This window comes from Sylvia atricapilla, chromosome 27 (genome assembly GCF_009819655.1).
Source record: "Sylvia atricapilla isolate bSylAtr1 chromosome 27, bSylAtr1.pri, whole genome shotgun sequence".
NCBI classification, from domain to species: Eukaryota; Metazoa; Chordata; class Aves; order Passeriformes; family Sylviidae; genus Sylvia; species Sylvia atricapilla.
This window is the reverse complement of record NC_089166.1, coordinates 4,959,896-4,973,667: the sequence shown is the minus strand read 5'-3', so window position 1 is coordinate 4,973,667 and position 13,772 is coordinate 4,959,896. Positions and strand designations below refer to the sequence as shown.

The 13,772-nt window shown below is 45.4% G+C and overlaps 1 pseudogene; it reads right to left on the bottom strand.

Moving 5' to 3' along the window:
- Positions 1–152: 152 nt before the first annotated feature.
- LOC136372377 (CMP-N-acetylneuraminate-beta-galactosamide-alpha-2,3-sialyltransferase 1-like) lies at positions 153–12,681 on the bottom strand (annotated as a pseudogene).
- Positions 12,682–13,772: the final 1,091 nt, after the last annotated feature.

Genomic DNA, 13,772 nt, shown 5'->3' with positions numbered 1-13,772 from the left:
CAGCTGGGAGAACCATTACAAGCAGTACTGAAACCCTGTGAATCATAGGGTCTTTGAGTCCAGGTGGTAGGGTGGAGCAGAAAGCTAAAGAGCTAGGACAGCTGCTGGCAGGGCCCTTTGGCCCATTCCTGGCCAAACAGCTGGCTCCAGTTTTTTGGAAATGCATCACTTGTAGAATACAGTCCTGCCTTCATGTGCCCATCTCTCAATGAGGCTGAATTTGACGTCAGCATCATGGACTCTCGTCCTGCGTAAGGCTCCGGACCAGCAGGTTTTTTTCCAATAGTGGTGCCAGTTCCCTTCGCTGTCTGCTCTGAAGCCAAACATGGAGACCTGTGCACGTGCCAGCAAGAGCCAAGGCTGTGTGAATGCTGGGGCATCCTGCAAGCATAAGGACAAGCAGTTCAGGGGAGGTACAGTGGTAGCATCTGGTACCACCAGCTGTGCTCACCTGCCAGCAGATGTGCAAGGCAAAGAGCAGGGCTGTGAAGCCAGTAGAGGGGTACCACCACCATGATGCTGTGTCCAGTTGTCGTCATGGATGTACTTGAGGAAAGCTGGGCCTGGGATCAACACCTGAGGGGGGAGTGATCAGGTGCTCTCCATGCTGGAACAGGACAGCCAGCTCAACATGGTACAGCTATTGGTTCTCTGCCCAGCAGAGTTTTGCCTGCTCCTTGGGAGCTGGAGCCCACAGAGCCACTACCTTGTTCCTGTCAGCTTTGATGGACCGTTTACCTCTCTTTAAAATGTGCTGCAAAAGCAGAGGCAAACAGTGATCATATAGTACACCCGCTGCTGAGGGGGCCATTCCTTTGCAGAGGGTATTCATTGTCTGCTAGCACCCAGCCCAGTGGCATCCCCTGCCCCTTGGGCTGGCCCAGCAGCATCTCCTGGCCTGGCTGTAGGAAGGGATGCATCAAGCCCATGGCCCCACTGTGGAGACAGCTGCCATTCCACTCATAGGAGTATGGTACTGCAGGTTGGCTGAGCCATGTGGGTATTGCAGGCCTTGATAATGACTGCAATCTCTAGGGAGTCAGATGGGAATCTGCAGTGGCTGATATGAACGACAGGCACACTTCAATGCAATGCAAAACAGAACTGATTTAATGGGTAAAATAACAAATGGCAATCCAAAATCAGTATGGGGATGCACCAAAAGGGTGAGGGCCAGGGGTTACAGTAACATATAGGGTAAGGTTTAGGTGGAGTCTGAGGCATAGGGTCAAGTGAGGGAATACAATAACAAATATTCGTAACACTGCAGCAAAAATGAACCAATCATGGAACAAAGAACAGAGAACTTTCTAGTCTTACTAACATTAAGAACTCGCATGAAGCCTTGAGGGTGAGATTTCTCTCCAACCAGGGGGATTTTTCCTATGGCCTTAATTTAGGGATTTCTTGAATCCCAACATCTCCCCCTATCTTCTACAAGTGTAGCTTGTATGGAGTTCTTGGAAACTTTTAAAAGCAACTGTATTAAGGCACAAAAGTAAGAACTATAAGGATAACAAACATAACTAGTAACATTGTTTTGATAACAGATATTACATACTTGAAATGTTCCATCCTTTGAACAACTTATTAAACCAGTCAGCTCTTTGTTCATCTTGTAGCTTGTTGACACCCTCTCTCAGAAGGCTTATGCTGTGATGTATCAAATTACTATGATCAGACAAGTCGATACAACAAACCCTCAAAGTCTTCACAACCATGGCCATGGGCTAGAAGAAGGAAGTCAATAGCTGCTCTGTTCTATAGGGTAGTGTCTATCGGCCATTACATCAGTAAGTAACTTATTGAGGGCGACTGAAGTTGCATTGTTTTAAGTCAGCATCTGATCCTATCTAATTATTTTATGGCTTTGGCTGCAGCTGCCCATGTCAGTAGCATAGACGTAACAATTTCTGTTGACTTACTTCAATTGGTAATTTTATATTACAATCTGCCTCGAATTGGCTCTTTTAGTATGTACCAGTTTATGTGCCATGCTTAGATTAGGTGGTAACAGAGTTAAATGGCCCAAACTACGTGGGCCGCCTCTAAATCCACTGTGATATTGCAGGCCAAGCTCTGTCTCTTCAAATAAAGGTCTCCAAGTGCTAATTGGATTGGGTACAATCTGGTATTGGGACCAGATAGGAGTAGCGGCATAATTGCACCACAGGGTTTGATTTTGATATAATCTATTATTTGGGGAAATAACTTTGAAACCCTTAGATTATAAAATTTGATACAGTAGTCCATTTTTACTGACCCCCAACAGTTCTAATTCCTGGGGCTCAGTTGGTGCATGTGGTAATTTCCTCATCCAGTGATCGCAGGCATCTATGGGATTGAGTTTCTAGATTTTAGTACCTTGGCCCCGAGTTTGCAGAGTACAGGTGGTATCCACCAGTATTGGCCAGACATTCATAGGTAACCCAACTAGACAGGCGGAGAAAGGGTTACTTGGGCTGGCAGCTGAAAGAAGGACAGTCTCCAGCTTTGTAATGTTAGCAAGAGTTACTCATATTTGTATTTTGAGTCCAAGATCCCCCTAATTAGTATTTTTTCCTTTCAAAGTCCTGTGCCAGGGTTTCAAAGATGAGTGGAACTTGCAGCTTTGGTCTTAGAAGGTGTTTATTCAATTTTCTTATCTCAAAAGCTGCACACCGCCTAACACCAGGCTTAGCATGCTGAAAGACACCGCTGCCAAGAACATGAGACCTGATGTTCAAGGTCTTTTAAAGGTTCCTAATCCAATTAACTTTTAAGAAGTACTATATTTACAGTTTTGTACCAATAATTACTACCAATTCTAGACACGCAATTTCTACATCCCATACATTCTACCAATGTCTTTGTGCCACCATCACAGCAAAAGATGGAGTCGAAAAAGAAGAACTTAAGACACTGCCCAAAATTCTCCATCTTGCTCCTATCTACTTCAGTTCTAAAAACCCAAAGCTACAGTTTTTCACCCTGTGACAAACTAAACTACTATCTAATTTAATTTTTTGTTGTTTTCATCTCATCCATAAGTGTTGGCAATTTTTCCCATGGACTTTAAGTCAAAAGCAGTGCTTTCCTGGGGTCCCAGCAACGGTCTCAGGGCCCCAGGGCAATTTGAGGGGTTTCCCCATACCCTGGACTCCAACATCCATACATTTTGTTTTGGTTGCAGGACTATCCAGGTATCACCTTGAGAGAGTGTATTAAGAATGCATACAAACAAGAAATTACGGGAGCTGAGAGAGGCCATATTAGCTTATTTTTAACTGTCCAGGTTTTCTTGGTCCTGGTCTGTCTTCTTCTTGATCTCCTTCTTTTGGATCTGGGGCTGCTGGCCTGGCAGGTGATTCTTTCCTCTGCACGTAGGGCTTGATGTTTTTTCTGATACCTACTTAAGTCCACGTCCTGTGGAGATACAAGCAAATCACCTGCCCCAGGTAATGAGAGGAAAAGGCCCCGAGATCTGTTTGGTATCCAGGTCCTTAATTAGTACTGGTGGATTTTCCTTTAATTTGGCTTGAGATGTATTAAAAAGTGTCGATATATAGGTGGATTTGTCTCAATCATTGAACTGTTTAGAAAATTAAAAATGTACAGAGCTTTTAATAGCCTTCCTGTAATAGCTAAGGCATTTATTCCCCTTTTTTATTTTTCTAAGAGGTCTTTTAGGGACTTACAAGACCTCTCAATAATCGATTGTCCCATGGGGGAATGTGGTATCCTGGTAGTATGTGTAATACCCCATAGTTGAAAAAAATTATGGAGCTTTTGGGAGATGTATACCAGCCCATTATTTTAATCTCCTGGGGGACTCCTAGAGATGCAAAAGTTTGAGTAATATTTAATGGCACTCCAAGCTTTCTCCCCACTATGGGCTGAGGCATACAGAGCTCCTGAAAATTTATCAACAGAAGCATGGATGTATTTGTACTTACCAAAAGCAGAATAATGGGTCACATCAGACTGCCAAAGTTGAAGACTTTTTTAGTCCTCTTGGATTCACCCCTCACCTGGATGGACGCAGGGAGTGTCTTTGGCAGTCTGCACGCAACTGAACAATTAAGCAAGCCTGTTCTTCAGTGATTTTAAATGTTCTCATCCAAGCCAGATCATTTTGGTATAAAAATCAGTACTTAATCTTGCTTGTTCTGTAAGTTTAGGTAAGGTAGTTTGCACAGGCATTGTTAAATGATTGACTCTAGCATTTCTCTCTGTTATAAATCGAGGAAGGATGGTGTGTGAGTGGATATGGAAAACAAAATATGGTTACCTTCTAAAAGGGAGAAGAAAAGTTAATCTCTTAATTAAAATATGAAGTGGCTCATCTGGAATTTGTTTAATTAAAGAAGCTTCTGCCCTTTCAACAACTCCAGTAACATAAAATGAATCTGTTATTAAATTAAGAGGTAAGGTAAATTTCGAGAAAACTCTCACAACTGCAGCCAGTTCAGTGTTTTGTGGGGATACTGATGCTCTTTCAACACTGGATTCCCATTTGAGAATTTTGGGATTAAACCAGGTAATTGCAGATTTTTTGAGGTTTTCCAGAGCCGTCAGTAAAAAACATTAGTTCCTCCAATGCTGTGCTATTTTGAAGGGGTTTTGAAATCAAATTTAATGAAGTAGCTTATGCTTGGGAAAATTAATTGAAATTTGGCCTGAAAAACAAGTAAAGCAAACTGTAATCCTTGCATGAGCCATTCAAGATAAGCAAACATAATTGTCAAATAAATAATTGCAAAATCTTTTTCCAAAAGGGAAGACAGCTAAGACCGGGCATTAATGATTAACTGTGCCATTATTTCAGGTGATGTTGTGATGGTCTTTTCTGAAAGAAAGAAAGACCCACTCCAGAATTTTCAGTGGATAGGGTGCATTAATGTCCCACTGAAAAATCAAAGTGTATCATTTAGGGTTATTTCCTAGAATCTCAAGGAGAAATGGTAAAATAGGATCATAATGATAAGCCTGCCTTTTTTTAATAGCTTGCTCAACCTTTTGTAGAACAGCTTTTGCACCTCGTGTAATGATCCTTCTAGAATTTAAATTAGTATCACCCTTTAACAGTTCAAATACAGGTGCTGAGTCTTCATTGTTAATCCCCAATAATGATCTAACCCAATGGATAGTACCTAAAAGTTGCTGTAAGTCATGTAGGGTCTTTGGGTTTTTAATCTGAATCATCTGAGGTTTAAGTGATTGCTCAGAAATTTGTAGAGGGCATATTTCTCCAGATATTTCCCTAGATCCCAAGGTGGGGATTTCTGAATTTTGTTCTTTGCCACAACAAATCCAGCAGTCTTGTCAGCAGTAATGGTCAATTGAAAGACTTCATTTAAGGAAGTAGCAGTAGCAGAGATTAAAATATCATCCACGTAGTGGAAGATGATTGCCTGTGGATGTTCTTGGTGAATCAGAGAATCTGCTAGGTACATCTGGCATATTGTGGGAGAAATTTTCATCCTTTGGGGAAGAACTGTCCAACGGAAGTGCTGCAAAGACAATTGTTGAGTAACAGAATGAATAGAAAAAGCAAAACACAGAGCATCCTGAGGATGAAGAGAGATACTGAAAAACAGTCTGTCAAATCAGTAATAACCATTTTCCAATTTGAGGTACTATGGCAGGGGTGGGGAGACCTTGGTGGTAATGCTCCCATATTCTCAATCACATTGTTAATCCTTCAGTTAAGGATTGGATTAACCTCCACTTGCCTGTTGTCTTTTTTAATGACAACAATGTAGTATTCCAAGGACTATTTGTTGGAACTAAATGCCCTTTTTCTCCAGTTTTTCATCGACTAATTTTTTCAGCACAGATAATTTAATGTCAGTAAGGGGCCACTGATCAACCCAGATTGGGTGATCAGTTTTTCCATGGTAACTTCTGGGGTCCAAACAGTTCATTGGCCCACACTGAAATCCATCTCAAATCTGACTCCTCATTGAGAAAGAATGTCCCTGCCCCATAGGATAATGGGGGTGTAGGTGTTCACATTTGCCAAATTCTGTTTCGCCAGATTTAGCGTAGTGGTTTGAGTATCTGCTCTTTTTTACCTCTGGGAGAAAAAGGCAAAACAGGCCCAACTTAAAGGTAAACAGATAGTTTCATTAACACACACTAAGGAAAAAGAAAAAAAATGAAACCTTCAAACCCTTCTCTTCCCCCCACAAGTGTTCACTTTTCTAAAACAACATAGAGACAAAACCTGTGATTTTCAGTTAGTTTCCCCATTTAAATATAGTCTTTCAGCAATTCTTTAGGAGAGGAGTCTCTCTTAGTTCACCATGGAATTTCCCCCACTGACAACCTAGACCAGTTCTCTTGCAGGCCCTCAGACTCTCACAGAAACAGCCGCCCGGGGGGAACCTGCTTCCATGTGGCCTCCTCCCATTAGCGGTTTCCCAAGCTCAGGCATCTGAAGTGTCACCTTTTAAAAATGCGTAACTTCAAAAGCAAAGGATTCTTCATCTCAAGGAAACAGAGATGTCCTTCTCACTTCTTTCACTGGTGCAGGGGGTTCTCTTTCTATCTGTTCAGGCATCTCATGAGACCGCAAGAATCACAGATTCTAATGCAGTATTATTCAGTCCATCACAAACACCTTTGCTCAAAAATCCACAAATCGTCTCCCCAAATGCATATTTTTTTCTATGATTTAAAGGATAATCCACCTATAGAGTTTATTTCCATAGCTCAATAAGAAAATCCAGCCAGCAGGCAACTCCTTCATCCTTCCTCTAATTAGTCTTTTACTCACTCTCTCCATCTGACTGTTCTGGGTCTTCTCTATTGTTCACTCTGTCTTTTTCTCTCTCACTGGGAAGAGCTAAGTTTTTAAAAGTCTTAGTCCTGTGTCAGGAAAAAACATTCTTGCAGATCAGTCACGTGATCTCTGCTCAGCAGCAGCTGCCAAGATTTTCAAGGCCGCAGGGATGGGAGGAGAAAACTCAGGCAGACAGATTTCAGATCAGCCTGGCTGATGGATGCCTCCTGCTCCCACCCCTTGGTCTCATCCAGGATGGCGCAGCTTGGACGGCTGCAGGCTCCCCCTCCCCATGCTGGGGGGAAATGGCCCAGGCCCATGGCCAGGCCTCAGGCCCAGCTTCCCCCCATAGGGAGAGTGGCAGGGTGTTCTACAGCTGCTAAAAAAAACAGTCCTGGCCGGGATGGGGACAAATGCTCATCCCCTCCCCCAGCCTAGGAGTTACCAGCCAGACGTGCCTCCTGTAAAGCCCGGGCCCAGGCAGGCCAGGCCTCCTGTCCCCTCCCACAAAGAGAGAGCTGGGACTGCCTTACCTCCTCCAGCTGAAGGAAAAAGAGGGCTTGGCTTGGGCACTTTATATGGGTATGACTAAAAGTCGCCTTCAGCTTTCTCAGTCGTCAAATCACAGGCCAAAGAGAAAGAATTGGCCTCTGATAGGTCCCTGTCTTTTCTAAAACAGAGTGTGAGGTCCTGGCAGGGCCATATTTCATTAACCAAAAAAACCAAACTGTGTTAACCTATGACAAGGGGCCTTAACAATAAATGATCTGGTGGTAGCTACTCGTCCTTCTGGGCCTTTAAAGGTAACTGAGTATACACTTCTAAAGCTGTTACTACTATCACCAATCCCCAGAGAGAGTCCATACTTAGGTTTAAAGATCACTCAGGTGGTTGACATTGTTTATTACTGTAACATCCAATCCTGTATCAATATGTCTAGTTAAAATTATCTGCTTACCATGTAGTTATAAAGTACAGGTTTTGGTTGGTGTTATCTGATGAGCTTTGTCCACATCACGAGGGAGGATGGGTTATTCTATGGCAACAGAAAAATTTGTGCAATAATTAAACCTCTAGGAATAAAACATGGAGGGTCAGGGCACATAGCTAACATAGTCAATTCCTGGGAAGAGGTAATGGCAAGAGCAGAAGGTAAAACAAAAAATCCCTCAGATTATGTTTGAGCTATACTCAAAATTATAAAATCCTGTGGGTCTGATTCAGGTCCCAAGAATCCAGTTAAAATAGCGTGCATCATTAGATCACTAATCATTACTGAATTGACAGAGACCAGCTCCACTCTGGTACCTGGTGGTGCATTTACAGGGAGGCTAGTGAGGAGGTCTTGCAGGACAGGGCTTCCTGGCTGACAATGCTTCTGGGCACGGCTGATAGGGAGACTTTTGCCATCACATGTCACTGCCCCACTCTCAATCTCCCATTTCCCTGGAAATGAGAAACCTTTCCCTGCTTGAGAGATGTTTTGCTAGTTAACTGATGTTTACATTTGCAGGGCCTAGTGGGTGGCTTTTTCTTGGGCTGATTACAGTCACTTTGCCAATGGCCTTGATCTCCACAATTAAAGCAAGGTCAATTTTGTGAATCTTGAGAATTGTTTTGAAATGTTGCTGAAGCTTGGGCATGGTGTTGAGCTTCGATGTTTGCACCGTGTTCAGGGGTTACCAGCTGACTGCACGCTTCAACTGTTTGGGGTATTATTGACTCTGGGTCAACGAGTAGTGTACTTAATACCCTTTTGCATTGTTCAGCTTTTAAGCAGCTTTTAATAATCTTTTAAGCAGCTCCTCTTTTGCCCTTTCAAGTAGAATTTGCCTGTCCAGGCTAATTTTAATTGGTCCAAAAATTTTATATATGGTTCGTTTGCACCTTGGCAAACATCTGCAAAATCAAAGTCTGGTCTAGAGCCATCTGGGACTTGGACAATGGGTTTCCTTGCAGCTTCTTTAATTCCATTTAATATTGACCATGTTAAAACTGCAGCTTGGTCATCAGGGTCACTATGAGCTCCCTCCCCGGCTATGTGTTTGATGGTTAATTCCCTCCAAGCCTGATCTCCTTGATGGTCACACAACATTTGATTGAGCGGTCTTTTCCATCCTATCTCCCACAAAGGTGTATTCAGTGGGGGATAGAAGCATTGTCATTCTGTACTTCATGTCGTGAGGTATTAGGACATGAGCTGCAAATGTTGCTGACACCAGGTTTTGAAAGTGTGGTGATTGCCTTCCATACTCCCATGCGGCCTTGGACTATTCTTTTACCTCCCCCATAGGCGAGTGGTTCCCACTCAAAGGCTCCCTCTCTTCTATAACATACTGGGAATGCTGACATTTTTAATACCATATCCCACTCTCCCTCTCTTACTGCAGCCTTCCTTATCTTACGCCATGAGTCTTCTCAGGGCTCTGGAAGGTATAAGTTTTCAAGGTTTGATGAGTTGGAGGAACTATGTGACACAACAGAATGCTCTTTATTTAAGTTGAGCTTATGCATGTGTTGAGGCTTTGAGTTAGGGTTTAGTGTTACTGTAATGGGCACTGCCATCTTGGAGGGGGGTGCTTCTGGAACCCAGGTAGGGGGTGTTCGGGTTTTACAGGAAGAGGCAGGGTCTGAGGGGTGATTTCTGGCATCCAAAAGGGAGGTGTGGCCTGCTTTGTAAGGGGCATGACCCAGAGTGGAAGGGGTGGGCCCCGAGGTGGAGTCTTGGGAAGAGTAGGAGGAGGCTTGAGGTTGGTGAGTGGCCATTTTAAATGTTAATTGGGAGCACTGACTTGTTCGATCTCCAACACCATTTTGTTTCACCTCAGTGCATGTGGTTGAGAAGGTAGAGAGGATGGGGGGGGGGGGGGCGGGGTTTGAGGAGCACACAAAGGATCAGGATATAAGGAATAGGAGGACTTGAGATAACTGGGCCCTCATTATCTGGAAGTTCATCTACTGGAAAGTCTGAGAGGTTGGAAGGGAAGAAGCACGGAAGCAGGGGAATAGTTTGGGATTTCTCCTCAGTTACCAACCAGTTCCCATACCTTTTTGCAATACCCTGCACTAGGGCTCCGCTCTCATGTTCCCACCCCAGGGTTTGGGATAAGGATATATGTAAGGGGACTGGCTGTCTCAGTCTCTTTCCAATTTATTTTTTGGGGCTCTTGGTTTCTTTCTTCAGCTCTTAAAGTCTCATAGATAATTCTAAATACAGGTAGCAGTTTTGCTGTTGCCTTGTCTCTTTTTGTAGTGAGGTCTTACAATTTGATGCCAACAGAGTCCCAGAAATCCGGTTTATACATCATGGACACTGTAGCATCTGGAAATTTCTTGAAAGCCTATCTCACAATGTCCCTTAATTCCTTTTACCCATTTTTTTTTTTTTCCCTGAGCAGCCAATTTAAACATAAAGGTACAATAAACTTCCTTCTCTACCTGGGACAAAGCTGACCCCATCAGGAACTGGATTAATTAAGGATTTGGGAAAAGTGGGTAACACACACTGCCTGAACTAAGGAGAAGTGTGGCTGGGGACTTGAACCCCAGGGGGACACAACTCCCTCATTTTGCTGCAGCAGCAGGGGCTCCAACACATTTCTTCACCTTCCAAGGATTCCACCTTTTGCAGCCAAGGCAGTCACCCGCTGATTTTTGACTTGTTGGTGTCGTCTGTAGACAAGGATGGGAAGGCTAGCCTAGTTGGTGTGGAGCTTTCCGACTGTCCCAACAGGTTGCCTCAGTCTGAGACATCCCTGTTCAGGCACCACTTTTCGCAGGCCCCGACAATGGCTCCGATGTCTAGGGAGTCAGATGAGACTCTGCAGGGGCTGATATGAAGGACAGGCACACTTCAATGCAATGTAAAACAGAACTGATTTAATGGGTAAAGCAACAAACAGCGAACCAAAACTCAGTATGGGGATGCACTGAAACGGCAAGGGCCAGAGGTTACAGTAACTTATATAGGTAAGGTTTAGGCTGAGTCTTAGGGATAGGGTCCAGTGAGGGAATACAGTAATGAATATTCATAACACTGCAGCAAAAATTAACCAATCATAGAACAAAGAAAAGAGAACCTTCTAGTCTTACTAACATAAAGAACTCCCATGAAGCCTTGAGGGTGAGATTTCTCTCACTCTGTCCAGGGGGATTTTTCCTATGGCCTTAGCTCAGATTTCTTGAATCCCAACATGTTGGGACAGGTTAATGCCCAACTACCTCAAATTGCAGGGCAGAGGGATACCCAGGACTCTTTGTGCCATCAGGACTAGTGCCAGGGCTCCAGTGAGCACCAGAACCCTCAGACCACGCTGCACCATCTGCAGTGTTTCCAGCACAGGAGACACCATTCCCCAAAGCTGACACACCGTGTGGGTTCTCCAGTGCAGAAGGCACTGGTCTCCCACTGCAAGTGCAGAGATTTGAAAGGGACAAGGACAAGGTGGACATCGGGCCTGAAGTTCACTGTACTCTCTGGGTACATGAAGTGATGGGTTGTTGTCATGCTAACATCCAGCTCAAAGCCAGCGATCTTTGCTCTGTTCATCCTAAAGGACAGCAGGATGTCCTTTTGGTGTGTCCCAAAGCAAAGGTGAAAGCCCTGCTGGTTGCAGGGTCTTGGTCCCACCAGGCAGGGACAGCACATCACCCTAACCGGCAGCAAAGAGTGGACATGGGTGACACAAGGCCTGTGTGTCCCAGGATGGAGGGCTCCAGAGAGCAGGGTAAGACAGTCACCTCCATCACAGCGTTTGTGTTGGCAGATTTCAACATCATGGCCAGGAGCTGGGCCATGCCAGGGTTCTGGGAAGACAAGGAGAGACCAAGTCCCTTTAGGTCACCCACCTCAGCACCCTGTCGTGAGCATCCATTAGCAGCCCATGGCTGGACCCTTTTAGCCGCCCTGAGTTCTCTACTACCACGTAAGTCCTTCAGCAAGACAGATCCCACACATCAGCTGTTGGGACCTGGAGGACACTGAAGAGCTGCTGAATTATGGTCTAGAGCTGGACACCACTTGGGAGACCCTGCAGGGACTAGGGGAGCAAGCACAGTGACAGCATTAGCACCTCCACCTGTAACCCAAAGGGATACAGAGCCCCATTTCTCCTAGCAGAGACCCGGGAAAGGACAGAAAAAAACAGATGGTATATTAGGAAAAGGGTGCAAAACAGTCTAGGGGGCAGGGCATGAAAAGGAGGAAGGGCTGAGCTGGGATCTCTGCATCCCTTTATCCCCATCATATCTGTTCTTGGCCCTGCCCCACTGCAGACAGATTCAGGGAGCATGGGAAGACCACAAGCTCCTCCCCATTACTTACCAGCCACGACTGAACCACATCCAAAGAAAGCTCGTGGTCTAGACCTGTCAGCAGAGGCCCTATGGGTGCCTTGTAGCGGGCATTGAACCATGCAGAGCTCTTGGTAGGGACAGTGCAGCAGGCAGTAGGGTTGTGGAGGAGGGAGGGAACCCAAGGGACAGGATCAATGCATCTGTGAAGGCTCAGAAACATGGCTATGGGATCAGCAGCAGGCACAGGGCCAGCACCATCTTTGTGTACCTCTGGAACAGCATCCCATGTGCCATCTGCAGTAATATGTCACAACAACCTGTGGCAGTGACACCACAAATGCCTTCTCACCCACCCTTTCTGCCCAGCATGCCAGGACACCCCTTTGGATGCTCATCCACTCTGAGGGGCCTGAAATAGCCCAATATTCATTTCCTTTTCTAACTGTTCAATGACATTATTGCTGTGTTCTGCTGTTGCCACTGCCACCAGTTACTTCAGGCCAGACAGGGCTGGCTGGCAGCATGTGCTGTACAGGAAACTGCTCTCTGCAGCACTTTTAGGGCCTGCAAACTGACCTGTGAACAAGCAGCAAACCATCATCACCCTGGCCACAAGTCAAACACCAGATTCTCCATCCAGAGTGGTGTACATTCACCTAGCAAGTGCACAATGCTAGCAAGAGCCCTCCTCTCCATGCATGAAGAGAAGCTAGGGCAGAGGACCCCCACAGCCTCTCTGCCCTGGCTGAGCCCATGCAGGCACCATGCAGCTCCCACTGTAGCGGTCCTGGGGTTCTGCAGCTTCATAAGGACACTAAATCATTGCTAGGAAGAACATTTCTGTTCTCTGTCAAAAAGCTCTCATGTAGCCTAAGATCAGAAAGAAAAGGGTTTTATACTCCTCAGGGAATTCATGCAGTGCTCAGTGACTTAGGACTTGGATTCTGTGGGCCAAGGCAAGAATGAAGAGCAGAGCTTCATGGGCAGCCTTCATCCAGGGTCAGAAGAGAACACAGCTGGTTTGTGGAGGTGTCCTTCTGTACTAGAAAATCCCACACTAGCACCCTGTGCATCCCTCAGTTGCTATGTGCACTAGTTCCATTTCTCCATAGAAACCATTTTCTGCAGCTCCTGGAGAACAGAGCTCTAAGGACGTCCCTGCTCATAATGGTGTCTGACCTACTGCACTCTGATCTGGTTCCCAGAGCATGTCACAGACAGCAAAAAAACTTCTGCCCCAAAGGTCCAGGCAACCAGCAGAGATAGGGGATGGAAGAGGATGGGAGAACCTGCATGATCCCAGGCAGCTGCAGCAGGTTGTACTATCTGTGTCACCCTGTCCTTTCTAAAAGCCAGTGAACCATCAGCTCATATTAAAGGGGGAAGCACAAACAAGCCATCAGTAGTGCACTGAAAACCCAGATGTGGGTTCTCCCAAGCAGGGAGCTGCTATGAAATGCCAGCTTTCCCCACAGGGTCAGGGTGACTACCAGAGCCTCCATACTTTCCCTGCTGGCAGTCACAAGTCCCTGTGACTTATTCTTTTATGCTCCTGCAAGCACCCACAGTCACTTGCCATGATGGAGGCAAAGAGTACCCATCTGATGAGCTGGTCAGGCCAGGTGCCCCCAGTCCCTTAGGCTGGTTCAGGTACTCCTGAAGCCTCAGGGCTTTTTAAGCCACAGCTCATGAAGACATGGGAGCAGGCTGA